Source organism: Macaca thibetana, chromosome 6, assembly GCF_024542745.1.
Source record: "Macaca thibetana thibetana isolate TM-01 chromosome 6, ASM2454274v1, whole genome shotgun sequence".
Classification (NCBI taxonomy): domain Eukaryota; kingdom Metazoa; phylum Chordata; class Mammalia; order Primates; family Cercopithecidae; genus Macaca; species Macaca thibetana.
Window position 1 is genome coordinate 105,653,390 of NC_065583.1, and position 21,672 is coordinate 105,675,061.

Below are 21,672 nucleotides of genomic sequence, written 5' to 3' on the forward strand. Positions count from 1 at the left end.
CACTTCCCCACCCTACACAAGGAAATTCGGAAGCCCCCTCAGCCCTTTCACCAGGCGACCAGGTTTTACTCAAGGACCTGCACGCAAAAGGCCTTACCCCTAAGTGGAAAGGTCCATACACAGTAATTCTTACCACTTCCACAGCAGCCAAACTCTTAGGCCACAGTTCTTGGGTCCACCTTACTCAACTGAAAAGAGCCCCACCCCCTCAGACTCAGTGGCAGTCCACTGAACTGTCACCCACCCGTCTGAGAATAACCAGACTTAATACAAACTAAATGAGCTACGCTCTTCTGAAATTCTCTCGCTTTCTCACTATTCTCCATCTCAACTTAACTGAATTTCCCCTCATAGACCCTCTAGAAACCTTCCTTCCCGACCCTTCCCCCGACCAGTAGGTTTCCCAACTTTTTACTCTCATAGAAGACCTAGCTTGGTAAGGTGCCCTTTATGATTTCAGCAATGTTGAACTTACCATCTACACCTTTGTTACCACTATTATGGTTCACTCTAATTATTCCTGCTAGCCTTACTAATCCTAAATTTGTATGGAGATTCTCTATAACTGAAACCTGGTCTACTGACAACCAGGCTCACTCACAAACGCAAGATACTGCAGATTGCTCCCCCCAGGGCTGTCAAGCTGCCCTCCTCCTTAACTTTCACCTGAGTTCTGTCGGCAACTACGACCACCCAGTCATATGTTTCTTGTACGACCAAACAGAATATAATTGTAAGAACTACTGGCAAGAAACCAACCTGGGGTGTCCATACAACTATTGCAACATGCATGAGATAGGTTTAATGTGTGCAAATGGCATTTGCACCCCCAATGATCAACCTTTTGTAAGAAATAGAACATCAGGAGGATATATTCTTACTATTAAGGATCCCTGGGAACCCTGGTGGGCTCAGGGAGTTAAAGGTGGACTATATGCAACATCTTGGTCCTCATATCCCACCGCAACCCTCCAAATAAAGAGAGTATACGTGCAACAAGTACCCCTCCCTAAGAGTAAACAAGTATATCCTCCTAAGAGTGTACAGGCCCTACAAAATTTAACCTCAGTTGTAAAATCTCATGAACAGAAAATACAGAAGCTGTTAAGCCCCCCAAACCCCCTTAACAATGAGGACCCATTCTCATGGCTAACACTTATTCGCCAGGGACTTAACCCAGGCTGCTGGAGTAAGGAACCTCTCCCACTGCTTCCTTTGTGCTGTACTCGGAAAAGCTCCCTTAGTGGCAGTCCCACTACCAACCACTTTCAATATCACCACTGACTCTACCAGCTCCTCTCAAGCAACATCCTTGCCTCAAGTCCCATTATACCGTAATCCACAGAGTCAAACCCTTCCTTTTTGCTACTCTACTCCAAACTCTTTGTGGTGTGATCGCACACAAGCTCCCAGCAGGACCCAGACGGCCCCCGTTGGAGGCTACTTTTGGTGTAACCAAACTCTATCTAAAACTCTTAACCATGCCTCCATCACCCAGTCCCTTTGTGTTCCAGTATCTTTAGTGCCTAGCTTAACCCTATATAGCGAAGGAGAATTGTCTGAACTAGCTTCCCAGCTCAGCTCCAGCAATAACATCCAAAAGTGGGCTGTTTTTCTTCCCTTAATTATCAGGGTTTCCCTAGCATCGTCCCTAGTAGCCTCAGGACTTGGAACAGGGGCCCTCACCCACTCGATTCAATCCACACAGACCCTCTCCACTCAGGTTCAGGCAGCCATAGAGGCTTCAGCTGAAAGCTTAGCCTCTTTACAACGTCAAATCACCTCAGTGGCCCAGGTAGCAGCACAAAATAGATGGGCATTAGATCTTCTTACTGCTGAAAGAGGGGGAACATGCCTCTTCCTAGGAGAGGAGTGTTGCTACTACGTAAATGAATCAGGCCTGGTTGACACCAATGTCCAAACATTAAACAAAATCAAAAAGGAGCTTCAACAATTTAATGCCCCCTTAACCCCCGGACCACCGGTATGGCTGCTGCCTGTAGTACAGCAGATGCTTCCATTCCTAATTCCCATACTAATTCTCTGTCTTATGTTATGTCTTGCTCCCATTCTTTTTTTTTTTTTTTTGAGACGGAGTCTCGCTCTGTCGCCCAGGCTGGAGTGCAGGGGCGCTATCTCGGCTCACTGCAAGCTCCGCCTCCCGGGTTTACGCCATTCTCCTGCCTCAGCCTCCCGAGTAGCTGGGACTACAGGCGCCCGCCACCTCGCCCGGCTAATTTTTTTTGTATTTTTAGTAGAGACGGGGTTTCATTGTGTTAGCCAGGATGGTCTCGATCTCCTGACCTCGTGATCCGCCCGTCTCAGCCTCCCAAAGTGCTGGGATTACAGGCTTGAGCCACCGCGCCCGGCCGTCTTGCTCCCATTCTAATAAAATTTCTCCGAGCCAGGGTCCAAGAGATCACCCGAGTCACCTTCAACCAAATGCTCCTGCATCCCTACACCCAACTGCCAACCTCAGACCCTAACTATGCCCCTTAACAGCAGGAAGCAGCCAGACAGACCATGGCGCCCTAAATTCTTATAATCAATAAGAGGTTGGACTGTTTGGGTGAGGGAAAAGGGACAAGATGGAGAAAGGTGAACAAGATGGAGCAGTCCCTGTTGTTTCCGGGTTCTTCATCACAGATTTTCCCGCGCCTGGGAAAAATTCCCATGCCCGGGAAAGGAACCAAATCAACTGAGCCTGCGCAGAATGACGTCAAGCCAGGGACACCGAAATTCAAGAAGACACTCCTACACACACGCCCCAAACTCCTCCCCTTCCAGCTCCCAGGCATAAAAGTCCACCGCCGGCAGGAGCCAGCATGACTTCTTCGGCCCCCCACATTCGTGGACCGGAGAACATCACCCGAGAGCGCCGGCGTGACTTCCCTGGCCCCCCCACACCTGAGGACCAGAGAACCTCATCCGAGAGTGTATGCATATTTGCAAATAAAAGGCTGCCACTTTCTTCGCTCGTTTTGGCCTTTATTGATATTTAGTCTTTGCACCTATTAATAGTAGTAATAGAGAAACAAAACAATTGAAAGTCCTGGCCAGGGCAATCAGGCAAGAGAAAGAAATAAACTGTATTCAAATAGGAAGAGAGGAGGTCAAATTGTTTCTGTTTGCAGATGACATGATTGTAGATCTAGAAATCTCCATCATCTTAGCCCAAAAGCTCCTTAAGCTGATAAGCAACTTCAGCAAAGTCTCAGGATACAAAATCAATGTGCCAAATTAACAAGCATTCCTATACACCAAAAACAGACAAGCAGAGAGCCAAGTCATGTGTGAACTCCCATTCACAATTGCTGCAAAGAGAATAAAATACCTAGAAATACAGCTCACAAGGGATGTGGAGGACCTCTTAAGGAGTATCACAAACCACTGTTCAAGAAAATAAGAGAGGACACAAACAAATGGAAAAACATTCCATGCTCATGGATTGGAAGAATGAAATGGCCATATTGCCCAAAGTAATTTATAGATTCAATGCTATTCCCATCAAACTACCATTTACATTCTTCACAGAAATAGAAAAAAAAACTACTTTAAAATCCATATGGAACAAAAAAGAGCCTATATAGCCAAGACCATCCTAAGCAAAAAGAACAAAGCTGGAGGCATCACACTACCTGACTTCAAAATTCTGCTTTTCTAAAGACACCATTAAGAAAACAAAGTGGTAAACCATGGACTGGAAGAAAAAATTCATGATATATACATCTAAAAGAGCATTTGTTTCCAGAATATATAAAGAACTCTTAAACTCAATTACAAGAAGACAACTCAAGTCAAAATTCGGCAAAATGTTTGAAAAGATTCTTCACAACAGAAGATACACAAATGGCCAATAAGCACATGAAAATATGCTTAACATCACTAGTCATCAGATAAATGCAAATTAGAACTACATTGAGATTTACTATACTCCCACAAAACAGTTAAAAGTAAACATATTGACATTACCAAACATTGGAGAATATGTGGAACAACTAAAATTCCATTCATTGCTGGTGGAAACGCAAAATTGTACAATCACTTTGGAAAACAGTGTAACAATCTCTTATAAGATTAAACCTACTCTTATCATAAGACCTAGAATTTCACTCCTAGGTATTTACTCAATTCTTTGTCCACACAAAGAATTGTACAAGAATGTTCATAGAAGCTCCATTCATAACAACTGAAAACTGGAAACAATCCAAATGTCTATTAAATGAGAATGAATAAACAAGTTGATCTAGTCCTGCACCAGTGCCATCAGGTCTTAATAACTACACTTTATATTACTGTTAATACCTTGTCTGGCCAGTCTGCAATGCTTTCTACTTTTTCAGAATTTTTTTGGTGAATTCCTGCATTCCAAAGTAACTTTTGAATAATCATTTAAATCTCCTAAAACTCTTATAAGTATTAATTTAAAGAGAATACATCTTATACAAGACTGAATTTATCTATACAGAGATAAGGCATCATCTCCATTTATTAAGGTATACCACAGGAAACAGAATTGCTTTTACTGGCTATCCGCTAATCTATACCACAACATCACTCCCAATATCCTACCCAAGGCACTTTAATTTTTCTACTAACAGAGTTTTATGCCAGAATTTGGGGCTTTGGTGATTGCAAGATTTGCTGTATTCATACCATCACTCATAGCATGTACTCAGTGCTAGTTCTTCACAGTCACGCTCAGAATTAGAAAGCAGGTGTTTGTTACCTTGAATGAATTCAGTTCACCTCAATTTGAGAATCATATATTGTACACCTACGATGTGTCAGCCAAGGTGCTAATTTCTATGAGGAGTCAAAGATGAAGAAGTCACAGCTCTGTTCTCATGAATTTTTTCATTCTATGGCAATGGCAACCATATAAAGCAAAAGTTTCATGGAAGGCAGAATGTCCTGAGGGGCACAGAGAGTCTGTGTGGGCACAGAGGGAAGAGTTCCTATTTAGGTAAGAAAAAGAGCAACACGAGAAAGACAAAACTTTAACATTCTGTATCGAAATGTTGATTTAACTTCTGTATCTTCTTTCTAACAAACCCCGAGGCCTAGAAATTTGCTGAATTTGGTGCTTTGTGACTGAGGCTAATTTGCTTCACTGCTCTTCAACCCCAAGGTTTAGAGCATCCTGAGCTTGTAATTTTGGTATTTCTCATATTACCTGCTTAGGTGGTAATTCTTATTTAGCTAATAATAGAACTTTAAAAGAAATTTAAAAGACATTAATGCAGGAATGAATGGTGGGCCAACTCTCCATTCAACATTTTATTGTTAATTATAAATTTGCTGCATAATTTCAGTTCCTAAAGAAGCTTAAATTGACCAGGTGTGGTGGGTCATGCCTGTAATCCTAGCACTTTGGGAAGCCAAGGCAGGCAGATCACCTGAGGTCAGGAGTTCAAGACCAGACTGGCCAACATAGCGAAATCCCACCTCTACTAAAAATATGAAAATTAGCCAGGTGTGGTGGCGGGTACCTGTAGTCCCAGCTACTCGGGAGGTTGAGGCAGGAGAATTGCTTGAACCTAGGAGGCGGAGGTTGCAGTGAGCCAAGATCGCGCCACTGCACTCCAGCCTGGGCGACAGAGCAAGATTCCATCTCAAAGACAAAAACAAAAACAAAAAAAGCTTACTTTTTTTTCTAATTATAAGAGACAAGTGGTGTGATCAGAAGCAGCTGCTCCAGAGAGATTTTTTGCCAACAGTCATTTCCAAATACACACACGCAAAGGCATTCCGCGTTGTTCCTTTCCACTTCAACCTTGATATGGGTAGGTTTGTAATTTTTTCACATACAATGTAAAGAAAAAATCAGTTAATATCTCAAGATTTATTGTGTCTATTCTCTCAATCTTATGAATAGCTGTGCAGAATAACCAAGCTAAAGTCACTTTTTAAAATATGAAGATGGAGGGAGAGAGGGAAGAGAAAAGATGGGTGAAAGGAAATAAGGAAAGGATAGAAAAGATGAATGGAAAAAGGCACAGACAAAACACGCAGACAGCAGACTACTGGAAGAGTACAAAATGAGGAGAAAAATACAACTCTAGGCTCTGTTTCTTCATTCTAAGGATGCATGCTGGCCTAACAGTGAAGTGTAAGCTAACAAGTTACAGCAAGAGAATTAACAGCATGAATTTTGGAGTTAGATTGTTCCAAGATCATTCCTGACTTCCAGTCTCCTACTAATTATAATTAGTAAGGCCTTGGACAAATTATTTCCTCCGCCTTAGAGTCCCTGTTTGTAAAATGGACTTCACAAAAATACCCTCCATCTAAGGTTGACATCAGAGAGAAGAAAATAATAACTATAATGCGGTGCCATGTCACACCCATCAGAGAAGCACAAATGTTTAAAAATTTAAAAACAAGTGTTGCTAGGGAAGTCAAGAAATATAGTTCTCATACAACGTTAATAGCAATATAAAGTGGAAAGTAATTTTAAAATCAAACAAGTTAGAAATGCACACACTGATTCAGCTATTCTTCTCCTAGGTAAACATTTCCCTGAGAAAAACTCCTGCATGTGTAAACAGAGAGACACAGAATGTTTACTGCTCTATTATTTATAATTGTTGACAACAGAAAAATTCAAATGCCCTCCAACAGAAATATGGATAAATCATAGACTGTTCATATAGGAGCAAAAAGGGATGATTCTGAGTTACATGTGTCAGTATAGATGACTCTCCAATACATTAAGTTGTTTTTTAATCAAGTTTCAGATTTCAGAGTATCAAGGCAGAATCACAATGAAACTAGAAGAAGGCTGCACTTCAACCCAAGAACCTGAACTTGAAGCTAGATACAACAGCTTAAGTATTCTTGGTTGTGCATACGATAAATTTCTTTATATTAGAATGAGGCATTTAAAAACCGAAATGCATGAAAATTCATATGTGATGTAGGGGGAGGGTAAGTGAGCCTCAAAGTGGTGGAGTGTGGATCTATTCTTTTTGCCTGCCAAGCATCCCTATCCTTTTATTTGTTAATCAAACCTTTTGTTTCTGTCTATCATAATCCCCTTAAACCTCCATTCCTGATCAGTTGTTGGGCATGGAATTCAATCTCTATTTACTGGGAATTTAAATCTTGGGTACAATCACAAAAATATGAAAAGTGATGCCAGCATCCCCAAAGAGCCCAAGACTGACCTGGTGGCAGATTAATTACATTGGATCCCCTCTGTCATGAAAGGGGTAGCAATTTAAAATCACTATAATTGGTACTTACTCTGGATCTTCTGGATCTAGGTTTGCTGTCCCTGCCTGCTATGCTTCTGCCAGCAAAACTATCCCTGGTCTTATTGAATGCTTCATTCACCATTATGGTTGCCCATAAAATACTGTTTCTGGTCATGGGCTCCATTTACAAGTGGGGAGAGGCAACGGGACTCAATATCTCATATAATGTGTTACTGGTGGTTAACTTCACATTATTGAATATAAATTGTGGAACACAAATGTGAGTAGTGCAGAGCTAGATGGAGCTGGATTTGAAAATGTGGTAACTGGTGAAACTTGACCTGTCTACCTCTGGAAAGATACAAGTATACTTTCAGATGTATGAAGAGATAATTGCATGATGTAAGGAAGGCAGTTTTTTTTCTTTTCTTTCCTTCCTTTTTCAGGAACTGAGCATGTGAAGTAAGGTGTGCTTTGATGTCAGGTAGCCAAATACTATGGACTATAGTAGGAATGCATTGGGATTTGGAGCTAACTTTCTGTATCTCCTTCCTGATGAGTCTTAGTGGTAGGCACACGACCTAGGGCGTTTGACCCAGGAGAAAGTCATCAGACATAGAAACTAAAATTTTAGATGTATAGCAAGGGATACAAAGAAATAGGGCAGGGATAAAATTTTTATAGTATCAGTACAATAACATGCTCCAATATCCAGGGCCAGCAAAAGTTGGAAAGAAACACTGATCTAATTCTGTTGTAGATTCTGTTGTGAGGCCTCCAAATAATCTTGCCTAGAATTGATATATGTTACCTCCCAAAAGTAGGTACCTAAGGTTTACCATCAGAGAGAGAAAAATAAGAACTATGATGTGGTGCCATATCACATCCATTAGATAAGCAGAAATGTTAAAATCATCTGGTTAAAAAAAAAAAAAAAAGCACTTAATTGAAGAATAGTAATTCAGCAACACAGAACCCATTTTCCCTGTAAGTTAAATCACACTTTTTATACTGCAAAGAAAGTACTTGACTAATAATATAAGCTGAGCCCAGAATTTAAGCTCTAAGCCATAGAAGTCTCTCGCATTCCTCCTGGAATAATTTTTGGCTGCAACCTAGCTCCTCTGAATCCCACTTCCCTCAGTTCTGGCTCTAAATAAGCGGTTAGGCAATCTTTATATAGTTCCATATTTTTTATGTATGGAATCCGCTGCATGGAACATTCTTATGGAAGCTGTTCACAGCCACGCTTTACGGCTTCTTTAGCACCATAGCTTCTGGAAGAGTCAATAAGGAAAGAGTACTGGTACAAGGATGGAACTAAAGGCCCACCATTTATCTTATTAGGAAAAAAATACTGTTGCTCCATGCCTAGCCTGTCCCCTAGGTTCAAATTTGCCTATAACTCGGGGTTAGGGTGTAAGGTGTCTACTGTGTTCAATACTATGTAATAAGAGGCAACAATTTAACATTTAGACTCAGCTATTTGGGTCTTTTTTTGTTCGGCTGGTTGGTTTGTTTTTTTTAATAATTTCAACTTTTATTTTAGATGTAGGGGTTATATGTGCAGGTGTGTAACATGCATGTATTACGTGATGCTGAGGTTTGGGGTACAAATGATCCCATCACCCAGCTAGTGAGCCTAGTACCCAACAGTTGGTTTTACAACCCATTCCCTCCTCTCTTTCCCCCGACTCTAGTAGTCCCCAGTGTCTGTTGCTCCCATCTTTGTCCATGAGTACCCAGTGTTTAGTTCCCACTTATAAGTGAGAACATGTGGTATTTGGTTTTCTGTTCCTGCATTAATTCGCTCAGGATAATGGACTCAAACTGGATTCATGTTACTGCAAAGGGCATGACTTTTTTTATGGCAATAGTATTCCATGGTGTATATGTATCACATTTTCTTATTCAATACACCACTGATGGGCACCTAGATTGATTCCATGTCTTTTCTTTATGAGTAGTGCTGCGATGAACATACAAGTGCATGTGTCATTTTGGTAGAATAATTTATTTTCCTTTGGGTATATACGCAGTAATAGGATTGCTTGATTGAATGGTAGTTCTGTTTTTAAAGTTCTTTGAGAAATCTCCAAACTACTTTCTACAGAGGCTGAACTAATTTACATTCCCATCAACAGTATATAAGCATTCTCTTCTCTGCAGTCTGGCCAATATCTGTTGTTTTTTTTGACTTATTAATAGCCCTTCTGACTGGTGTGAGATGTTTTCTCACTGCGGTTTTAATTTGCATTTCTCTGATGATTAGTGATGTTGAGCATTTTTTCATATGTTTGTTGGCTGCCTGTATTAGACTCAGTCATTTTTATTCTATGCTTCCAAACAGCTACATTGTTATGGCATCATCAAATGTCTCCCATGTCAGAATAGCTTAACCAAACCCACAGTCAAAATACTTCTCTATCTTTATGGCTACAGTGGCCGCATGAATGCTGAGGGCCACATTTCTGTGACAAGTAGCTCCTTGGATCTGCTCTCTGCACTGAAGTGGGCCCCCTGACCAGGAATGCCTTGAATTGTCCTCCAGAGAGAGCTGTGTCCATGACACTGGCCTTTCTCTTTCCCTCGCTGGGCTGGCGCCTGCAGGTAGAAATAGCCCTTGCTATATAGCCATCCACAATAGGGAAGTCACTGCAGCCACCTGTTGACAGCTAAGGGTGTGATGGAATGAGAATCTGGTGCCTCATGCTTCTGACTCCTTACTCCCACACAGGTGAAAAGACCTTGAAGATGGGCCTGAACTCAGGATGGGGGTGACCGTGTTAGGGGAGTGTCTCATTGGACACTTCCTCTTTCCTAATTCTCCCACTTTCTCCTCCTACTCCCACAGCCCTCTTCCTTTAACTCTTTTCTTCTCTGGTATCCCTGTTCCACAAGCTTCTCCCCTGGGGTTTACCACAACTCCCCATAAGAAATAGTCTTACCTCAACCACCATCATTTCCCTCCAAGTCTTGCAGCTTCCACAACCCCAGTTGATTTTTAATGCCAGAGAGTTTCTATTGTGTCCATTTACCACTGGTCTGCAGAGGGCAAGGGTGAGCTCTGTTAGTTCTCAACTGAGGGGGCTCCACTGAAAGAAGGAAACTTCTCCTCTGGGCTCAAGCTCATTCTCTCTTAAAGGATGGAAACTACTGAACATATTTCATCATCATAGGATTAATTTTCACCCTCAATTCCACCCAATAAACTGATAGCATAACTTTGATCTTATTTCATAGTAACAAATATCATAGCATTGTTATAACGATAATATTTGATCCTTCTTGTCCTGGATTACATAACAAAGCATTCTATATTAATTGCCAATAAATTGTGCCATGCTCAAATTCTAATCACTTGATTTCCTCCCTGACTATGGGAGGTAGGAGCCAAGTATAATTTGTCCCCCAAATATGTTACAGCAGTCTGACTGGCCATAAATTTTTTTTTTCTTGAGATGGAGTCTTGCTTTGTCACACAGACTGGAGTGCAGCGGCATGATCTCGGCTCACTGCAACCTCCGCATCCTGGGTTCAAGCGATTCCCCTGCCTCAGCCTCTCAAGTAGCTGGGATTACAGGCGGCACCCACCACTATGCCTGCCTAATTTCTGTATTTTTAGTAGAGATGGGTTTTCACCATATTGGCAAGACTGGTCTTGAACTCCTGATCTCAAGTGATCCGCCCACCTCAGCATCCCAAAGTGCTGGAATTACAGGCATGAGCCACCGTGTCTGGCCATGAATTTTTGTTGAAACACTCTACATGTCAAATTTGGCAAAGTAGTAAAAGATGCTACTGGAAAACGACCATGTCCATGCTCAACATGCACAAGTTTTATCATGGGTTATCATTTAATAAATTGCTTAAATGGGTTGCCATCTCACCTCCAGTATTTTCACATTTTCCAGAGGGATTTGGTGTTCTCTGCCCTTTAAATATATATACACATACATATATGTATGTGTGTGTGTGTGTATATATATATATATATGTATATAAGTTCTGGGATATATGTGCAGAATGTGCAGGTTACATAGGTATACATGTGTGCTATGGTGGTTTGCTGCACCCATCAATCCATCATCTACATTAGGTAGTTCTCCTAATGCTATCCCTTTCCTAGCCCCCCATCCCCCAAAAGGCCCCAGTTTGTGATATTCCCCTCCCTGGGACCATATGTTCTCATTGTTCAACTCCCATTTATGAGTGAGAACATGCGGTGTTTGGTTTTCTGTTCCTGTGTTTGCTGAGAATGATGGATTCCAGCTTCATCCATGTCACTGCAAAGGACATGAACTTATTGTTTTCTATGGCTGCATAGTATTCCATGGTGTATATGTGCCACATTTTCTTTATCCAGTCTATCAGTGATGGGCATTTGGGTTGGTTCCAAGTCTTTGCTATTGTGAATAGTGCTGCAATAAATATACATGTGCATGTGTCTTCATAGTAGAATGATTTATAATCCTTTGTGTATATACCCAGAGATGGGATTGCTATGTCAAATGGTATTTCTGGTTCTAGTTCCTTGAGGAATCGCCACACTGTCTCCCACAATGGTTGAACTAATTTACACTCCCACCAACAGTGTAAAAGCCTTCCTATTTCTCCACATCCTCTACAGCATCCGTTGTTTCCTGACTTTTTAATGATTGCCATTCTAACTGGCGTGAGATGGTATCTTATTGTGGTTTTGATTTGCATTTCCCCACTTACCAGTGAAGATGAGCTTTTTTTCATGTTTCTTGGCCACATATATGTCTTCTTTTGAGAAGGTCTGTTTATATCCTTTGCCCACTTTTTGATGGGGTTTTTTGTAAATTTGTTTAAGTTCCTTGTGGACTCTGGATATTAGCCCTTTGTCAGATGAATAAATTGCAAAAAAATTTCCCATTATGTAGGTTGCCTGTTCACTCTGATGATAGTCTATTTTTCTGAGCAGAAACTCTTTAGTTTAATTAGATCCTATTTGTCAATTTTGACTTTTGTTGTCATTGCTTTTGGTGTCTTAAAACTAAAACCTTTAAAAAGTAAAATATTTGCCCACGCCTATGTCCTGAATGGTATTGCCTAGGTTTTCTTCTAAGGTTTTTATGGTTTTAAATCTTACGTTTAAGTCTTTAATCCCTCTTCAGTTAATTTTTGTATAAGGTGTAAGGAAGGCATCCAGTTTCAGTTTTCTGCATATGGCTAGCCAGTTTTCCCAACATCATTTATTAAATAAGGAATCCTTTTCCCGTTGCTTGTTTGTGTCAGGTTTGTCAAAGATCAGATGGTTGTAGATGTGTGGTGTTATTTCTGAGGCCTCTGTTCTGTTCCATTGGTCTATATATCTGTTTTGGTACCAGTACCATACTGTTTTGGTTACTGTAGCCTTATAGTACAGTTCGAAGTCAGGTAGCATGAGGCCTCCAGCTTTGTTCTTTTTGTTTAGAATTGTCTTGGCTATATGGGCTCTTTTTTGGTTCCACATGAAATTTAAAGTAGTTTTTTCTAATTCTTTAAGAAACTCAATGGTAGCTTGATGGGGATAGCATTAAATCTATAAATTACTTTAGGCAGTACGGTCATTTTCACAATACTGATTCTTCCTATCCATGAGCATGGAATGTTTTTCCATTTGTTTCTCTCCTCTCTTATTTCCTTGGGCAGCGGTTTGTAGTTCTCCTTGGAGAGATCCTCCACATCCCTTGTAAGTTGTATTCCTAGGTGTTTTACTGTCTTTGTAGCAATTGTGAATGAGAGTTCACTCATGATTTGGCTCTCTGCTTGTCTGTTGTTGGTGTATAGGAATGCTTGTGATTTTTGCACATTGATTTTGTATCCTGAGACTTTGCTGAAGTTGCTTATCAGCTTAAGGAGATTTTGGGCTGAGACAATGGGGTTTTCTAAATATACAATCCTGTCATCTGCAAACAGAGAAAATTTGACTTCCTCTCTTCCTATTTGAATACCCTTTATTTATTTCTCTTGCCTGACTGCTCTGGCCAGAACTTCCAGTACTATGTTGAATAGGAGTGGTGAGAGAGGGCATCCCTGTCTTGTGCCAGTTTTCAAAGGGAATGCTTCTACCTTTGCCCATTCAGTATGATATTAGCTGTGGGATTTGTCATAAATAGCTCTTATTATTTTGAGATACATTCCACTAATATCTAGTTTATTGAGAGTTTTTAGCATGAAGGGCCGTTGAATTTTGTCAAAGGCTTTTTCTGCATCTATTGAGATAATCATGTGATTTTTGAGATGGGTTCTGTTTATGTGATGGATTAAGCTTATTGATTTGTGTATGTAGAACCAGCCTTGCATCCCAGGGATGAAGCAGACTTGATTGTGGTGTATGAGCTTTTTGATGTGCTGCTGGATGCACTTTGCCAGTATTTTATTGAGGATTTTCACATTGATGTTCATCAGGGATACTGGCCCGACATTTTCTTTTTTTGTTGTGTCTCTGCCAGGTTTTTGTATCAGGATGATGCTGGCCTCATAGAATGAGTTAGGGAAGAGTCCCTTTTTTTCTATTGTTTGGAATAGTTTCAGAAGGAGTGGTACCAGCTCCTCTTTGTACCTCTGGTAGAATTTGGCTGTGAATCTGTCCGGTCCTGGGCTTTTTTTGGTTGGTAGGCTATTAATTACTGCCTCAATTTCAGAACTTGTTATTGGTCAATTCAGGGAATCGACTTTTTCCTAGTATAGTCTTGGGAGGGTATATATCCAGGAATTTATTCATTTCTTCTAGGTTTTCTAGTTTATTTGTGTAGAGGTGTTTACAATATTCTCTGATGGTAGATTGTATTTCTGTGGGGTCAGTGGTGATATCCCCTTTATCATTTTTTATTGTGTCTATTTCTTTTTTTCTTTATTAGTCTGACTAGCAGTCTATTTTGTTAGTCTTTTCAAAAAAATCCAGCTCCTGGATTAATTGATTTTTTGAAGGCTTTTTCATGTCTCTATTTCCTTCAGTTCTGCTCTGATCTTAGTTATTTCTTGTCTTCTGCTAGCTTTTGAATTTGTTTGCTCTTGCTTCCCTAGTTCTTTTCATTGTGATATTAGGGTGTTGATTTTAGATCTTTCCTGCTTTTTCTTGTGAGCATTTAGTGCTATAAATTTCCCTCTAAACACTGCTTTAGCTGTGTCCCAGAGATTCTGGTATGTTGTGTCTTTGTCTCATTGGTTTCAAATATGATATCCTTAATGTTCTATTTTTCACTTACCAAGTAGATCTATTAATTTGTATCATGACTCTAACAATTCCAGAGTTATAATCTTTCTCCTCACAGAATGATTGGCAGCCCTGAATGATCAAGGAACTATGGCAGCAGCTGCTGACAATACCATCATTATATTTTTCAAAGAAACCTATTTATGAACAATAGCATTGTCTTGGTCAAGAGATACTGTAGTCAAGACATATCAAAAGAATAGAGTGGATTCAGTGAATCATTTTGGTGACATAGGCTGTTACTGTAAAGGTTTCCCATACTACTGGCAAGACTCCCCCAAAGCCTGGCTGTCTTACGAGTGTTTAGTGTTTTACATATAAAAAATTACCAGCTTAATGGTGTTACAGTATTTCAAAATTTTTAAAGTTTCCAAAATGGACGTTTTGAACTGAAACCTCACCACCTTTTATTCTAATAGAGAAATGTATATCTGAGGATGCTAATGAAAAGGAAATCTGTTCAAATCTCAGTCCTAAACAAACAGGTGCAATTGAGATCTTTCTAAGGCTTATGTTTGGGCATCACAGACTAGCAGGAGAAACACATAGTCTCTTTATAGTCTATTTTGACTTTCAAAATAGAATAAACCTATAACTCACACATACAAAAAGGCTGAAACAAAACACTTTTACCTGTCCCCCCACATACCACTTAGGCTGGAGACTGTATTAGATTACTTACTAGTAGATCATGAGAGTAGACTAACCCTGCTAGTTGTTTCCAGACTTTCCAACTTCAATTAATCTGAAAATGTGTTTTGTTGGATAATAGATCTTTTTCAAAGTAAATTTTATTTTTTAGAACAGTTTTAGTTTTACAGAAAAATAGGAAAGATAGCACGAGGAGTTCCCATACATCTGGGTACCCAGTTTCTGCCGCGGTGGCTCACGCCTGTAATCCCAGCACTTTGGGAGGCTGAGGCGGGCAGATCACCCGAGGTCAGGAGTTCCAGACCAGCCTGGCCAACATGGTGAAACCCCATCTCTACTAAAAATACAAAAATTAGCCCAGCATGGTGGCAGGTGCCTGTAATCCCAGCTACTCAGTAGGTTGAGGCAGGAAAATTGCTTGAACCTGGGAGGGGGAGGTTGCAGTGAGCCGAGATTGCACCACTGCACTCCAGCCTAGGTGACAAGAGTGAAACTCATTCTCAAAAAAAAAAAAGTTGCATTAATGTGATATATTTGTTATAATCAATGAACATATATTGATACAATATTATTAACTAAAACCCAGTGTTTATTCAGATTTCCTTAGTTGTCCTCTTTCTGTTCCAGGATCCCATCTAAGATACCACATTATATTTAGGGGTCATGTCTCCTTAGACCCTCTTAGCTAAGACAGTTTCTGAGACTTTCCTTGTTTTTGACGTCCTTGACAGTTTGAGGAGTACTGATCAGGTAAATTGCAGGATTTCCCTTTATTTGTCTGATGTTTTTCTCATGAGTAGTCTTTTGGGAAGAAAGGTCACAGAAGTGAAGTGCCATTCTCATCTACTCTCAGGAGTTATAGGGCCCTGTCTACCACCTGTTCCTCCTCGTACTGCCACAGCTGATGCCCTCTTGAAAGCACCACCTCATGGCAGAAGGACAACCAGCACAAAAATAGAGCATTAAACCACCAAAGCTAAGAATCCTCATAGAGTCCATTTCACCCTCCTGCCACCTCCATCACAGCAGGTGCTGGTATCCATGGCTGAGAGACTCACAGATGGTTCACATCCTAGGACTCCGTGCCCACAACTCCCAGTACCAGCCCAGAGCCTAGTAGACTTGCTGGGTGGCTAGATCCAGAAGACAGATAACGATCGCTACAGCTCTGCTCTTAAGAAGCCATATCCCTAAGAAAAGGAGATTACTACATCAAGCGAACACCCCATGGGACAAAAGAATCTAAATAACAGCCTTGAATCCTAGACCTTCCTTCTGATGGCACCTACCCAAATGAGAAGGAACCAGAAAACCAACTCTGGTAATTTGACAAAACAAGCTTCTTAACACCCCCAACAACTACTCTAGGTCACCAGCAATAGATCCAAACAAAGAAGAAATCCCTGATTTACCTGAAAAAGACTGAGAACATTACTTGTTAAGCTAATCTAGGAGGCAACAGAGAAAGGCGAAGCTCAATCTAAGGAAATCAAAAAAAAAATGATACAAGTGAAGGGAGAAATAGTCAATGAAATAGATAGCATAAATAAAACACAATAGAAACTTCAGGAAACAATGGACGCACTTACAGAAATGCAAAATGCTCTGGAAAGTCTCAGCAATAGAATCAAACAAACAGAAGAAAACACCTCAGAGCTCAAAGACAAGGTCTTTGAATTAACCCCATCCAACAGAGACAAAAAAGAATAACAAAACAAAGAACAAAACCTCCAAGAAGTCTGGGATTGTGTTAGAAGACCAAACCTAAGAATAATTGGCATTCCTGAGGAAGAAGAAAAATCTAAAAGTTTGGAAAACATATTTGAGTAAATAATCAAGGAAAACTTTCGTTGCCTCGCTAGAGACCTAGACATCCAAATACAAGAAGCTCAAAGAACACCTGGGAAATTCATTGCACAAAAAGATCATTGCCTAGGCACATTTACATCAAGTTATCTAAAGTTAAGATAAAGGAAAGAATCTTAAGAGCTGTGAGGCAAAAGCATGAGATAACCTATAAAGGAAAACCTATCAGATTAACAGCAGAATTCTCAGCAAAAATCCTGTAAGCTAAAAGAGATTAGGGCCCTATATTCAGCCTCCTCAAACAAAACAATTATCAACCAAGAATTTTGTATACAGCAAAACTAAGCTTCATAAATGAAGGAAATATAGTCTTTTTAGACAAACAAATGCTGAGAGAATTCACCACTACCAAGCCATCACTATAAGAACTGCTAAAATGAGTTCTAAACCTTGAAACAAACGCTGAAAACACATCAGAACAGAACCTCTTTAAAGCATAAATCTCATAGGACCCATAAAACAAAAATGCAATTGAAAAAACAAAAAACCAAGGTATACAGGCAACAAATAGCACAATGAATGCAATGGTACCTCACATCTCAATACTAATGTTGAATGTAAATGGCCTAAATGCTCCACTTAAAAGATGTGGACTTGCAGAATGGATAAGAACTCACCAAACAACTGTCTGCTGTATTCAAGAGACTCACCTAACACATAAGGACTCACATAAACTTAAGGTAAAGGGGTGGAAAAAGACATTCCATGCAAATGGACACCAAAGCAAGCAGAAGTAGCTATTCTTATATCAGACAAAACAAACTTTAAAGCAACACCAGTTAAAACAGACAAAGAGGGATATTATATAATGATAAAAGGCCTTGTCCAACAGGAAAATCATCATTATTATATAATGATAAAAGGCATTGTCCACAGTCCCAAATATATATGCACCTACTACCTACCACTGGAGCTCCCAAATGTATAAAACAATTACTAATAGACCTAAGAAATGAGATAAACAGCAAAACAATATTAGTGAGAGACTTCAATATTCCACTGACAGCACTAGACAGGTTATCAAGACAGAGAGTCAACAAAGAAACAATGGATTTAAACTATACCCTGGGACAAATGGACTTAACAGATATTTACAGAACATTCTACCCAACAACCACAGAATATACATTCTCTTCAACAGTGCATGGAACTTTCTCCAAGATAGACTATATGATAGGCCACAAAACAAGCCTGAATAGATTTAAGAAAATTGAAATTATATCAAGCATTCTTTCAGACCAAAGTGGAATAAAACTGGAAATCAACTCCAAAAGGAACCTTCAAAACCATGCAAGTACATGGAAATTAACCTGCTCCTGAATGATCATTGGGTCAAAAATGAAATCAAGATAGAGATTAAAAAATTCTTCAAACTGAACAATAGTGACACAACCTATAAAAACCTCTGGGATACAGCAAAGGTGATGCTAAAAGGAAAGTTCATAGCCCTAAATACCTACATCAAAAAGTCTGAAAGAGCACAAACAGACAATCTAAGGTTACACCTCAAGAAACTAGAGAAACAAGAACAAACCAACCCCAAACCCAGCAGAATAAAGGAAATAACCAAGATCAGAACAGAACTAGATGAAATTGAAACAACAAAAAAATACAAAAGAGAAATGAAATTAAAAGCTGGTTCTTCGAAAAGATAAATAAAATTGATAGGCCATTAGCAAGACTAACCAACAAAAGAAGAGGGAAAATCCAAATAAACTCAGTTTGAAGCAAAACAGGAGATATTACAACTGACACCACAGAAATACAAACGATCCCTTCAAGGCTACTATAAACAACTTTATGCACATAAACTAGAAAACCTAGGGGAGATGGATAAATTCCTGGAAAGATACAACCCTTCTAGCTTAAATCAGGAAGAATTAGATACCCTGAACAGACAAGTAACAAGCAGTGAGACTGAAATGGTAATTCAAAAATTACCAACAACAAAAAAAAAAGTCCAGGACCAGATGGATTCACAGCAGAATTCTAACAGACATTCAAAGAAGAATTGGTACCAATCCCATTGACACTATTCCACAAGATAGATAAAGAGGGAATTCTCCCTATATCATTCTATGAAGCCAATATCACCCTAATACCAAAACAAGGAAAGGACATAACCAAAAAAGAAAACTACAATATCCCTGATTAACATAGATGCTAAAATCCTTAACAAACTACTAGCTAACCAAATCCAACAACATATCAAAAAGATAATCCATCATGATCAAGTGGGTTTCATACCAGGGATGCAGGGATGGTTTAACATCTGCAAGTCAATAAATGTGGTACACCACATAAACAGAATGAAAAACATAAATCACATGATTATCTCAATAGATGAAGAAAAAGCATTTGACAAAATCCAACATCGCCTCATGATTAAAACCCTCAGCAAAATTGGCATACAAGGGACATGACTCAATGTAATCAAAGTCATCTATGACACACCCACAGCCAACATAATACTGAATGAGGAAAGGTTGAAAGCATTTCCTCTGAGAACTGGAAAAAGACAAAGATGCCCACTCTCACCACTCCTCTTCAACATAGTAGTGGACGTCCTAGCCAGAACAATCATACAAGAGAAAGAAATTAAAGGAATCCAAATCAGTGAAGAGGAAATCAAAGTGTCGCTATTTGCTGATGATATGATCGTTTACCTAGAAAATCCTAAAGACTCTTCCAGAAAGCTCTTAGATCTGATAAAAGAATTCAGCAAAGTTTCTGGACACAAAACCAATGTACACAAATCAGTAGTTCTTCTCTACACCAAAAGCAACCAAGCTGAGAATCAAATCAAGAACACAATCCATTTTACAATAGCTGCAAAAAGAATAAAACACTTAGGAATATACCTAACCAAGGAGGGGAAAGACCTCTACAAGGAAAACTACAAAATACTGCTGAAAGAAATCATAGATGACACAAACAAATGGAAACACATCCCATGCTCATGGGTGGGTAGAATGAATATTGTGAAAATGACCATACTGCCAAAAGCAATCTACAAATTCAGTGCAATTCCCATCAAAATACCACCATCATTCTTCACAGAATTAGAAAAAACAATTTTAAAATTAATATGGAACCCAAAAAGAGCCCACATAGCCAAAGCAAGACTAAGCAAAAAGACCAAACCTGGAGACATCACATTACCTAATTTCAAACTATACTGTAAGCCCAAGGTCACCAAAATAGCATGGGACTATATAAAAATAGGCACAAAGACCAATGGAACAGAATGGAGAACCCAGAAATAAACCCAAATACTTATAGCCAAATGATCTTCAGCAAAGCAAACAAAAACATAAAGTGGGGAAAGGACACCCTATTCAACAAATGGTGCTGGGATAATTGGCTAGCCACATGTAGGAGAATTGAAACTGGATCCTCATCTCTCACCTTATACAAAACTCAACTCAAGATGGATCAAGGGCTTAAATCTAAGACCTAAAACTATAAAAATTCTGGAAGATAACATTGGAAAAACCCTTCTAGACATTGGCTTAGGCTTAGGTGAGGATTTTATGACCAAGAACCCAAAAGTACATGCAATAAAAACAAAGATACGTAGCTGGGACTTAATTAAACTAAAGAGCTTTTGCACAGCAAAAGGAACAGTCAGCAGAGTAAACAGACAACCCACAGAGTGGGAGAAAATCTTCACAATCTATGCACCTGGCAAGGGACCAATATCCGGAATCTATAATGAACTCAAACAAACTAGCAAAAAAAAAAAAAAAAACTAAACAATTCCATCAAAAAGTGGCCTAACAACATGAAGAGACAGTTCTTGAAAGAAGATATACAAATGGCCAGCAAACATCTGCAAAAATGCTCAACATCACTAATGATCAGGGGAATGCAAATCAAAACCACAATGTGATACCATCTTACTCCTGCAAGAATGACCATAATCAAAAAATCAAAAGTAGATGTTGGCATAGATGTAGTGAAAAGGGAAAATTTTTATACTGCTTGTGGGAATGTAAACTAGCACAACTGCCATGGAAAACAGTGTGGAGATTGCTTAAAGAACTAAAAGTAGAACTACCATTTGATACAGCAAGCACACTACTGGGTATATACCCAGAAAAAAAGAAGTCATTATATGAAAAAGACACTTGCACATGCATGTTTATAGCAGCACAATTCACAACTGCAAAAACACGGAACCAACCCAAATGCCCATCAATCAAGTGGATAAACAGTAAGATAGATAGATAGATAGATAGATAGATAGATAGATAGATAGATAGATAGATAGATAGATAGATATGCTGGAATACTATTCAGCCATAAAAAGGAATGAATTAATGGCATTCACAGCAACCTGGATAAGATTGGAGACTATTATTCTAAGTGAAGTAAACCAAACCAAACATCATATGTTCTCACTCAGAAGTGGGAGCTGAGCTATGAGGATGCAAAGGCATAAGAATGATACAATGGATTTTGGGGACTCAGGAGGAAAGGGTGGGAAGGGGGTGAGGGATAAAAGACTACAAATAGGGTACAGCATATACTGCCTGGGCAATGGGTGCAACAAAATCTCACACATCACCACTACAGAACTTACTCATGTAACCAACCACCACCTGTTCCCCCAATAACCTATGGAGATTAAAAAAAAATAAGGCCGGGCACGGTGGCTCACGCCTGTAATCCCAGCACTTTGGGAGGCTGAGATGGGTGGATCACGAGGTCAGGAGATGGAGACCATCC

General features: G+C 39.6%; 1 pseudogene; it reads left to right on the plus strand.

Moving 5' to 3' along the window:
* The first annotated feature begins 2,825 nt into the window (after positions 1-2,825).
* The window catches only part of LOC126956161 (ADP/ATP translocase 2-like), a 59,529-nt pseudogene continuing 40,682 nt past the window's right edge, over positions 2,826-21,672 (plus strand).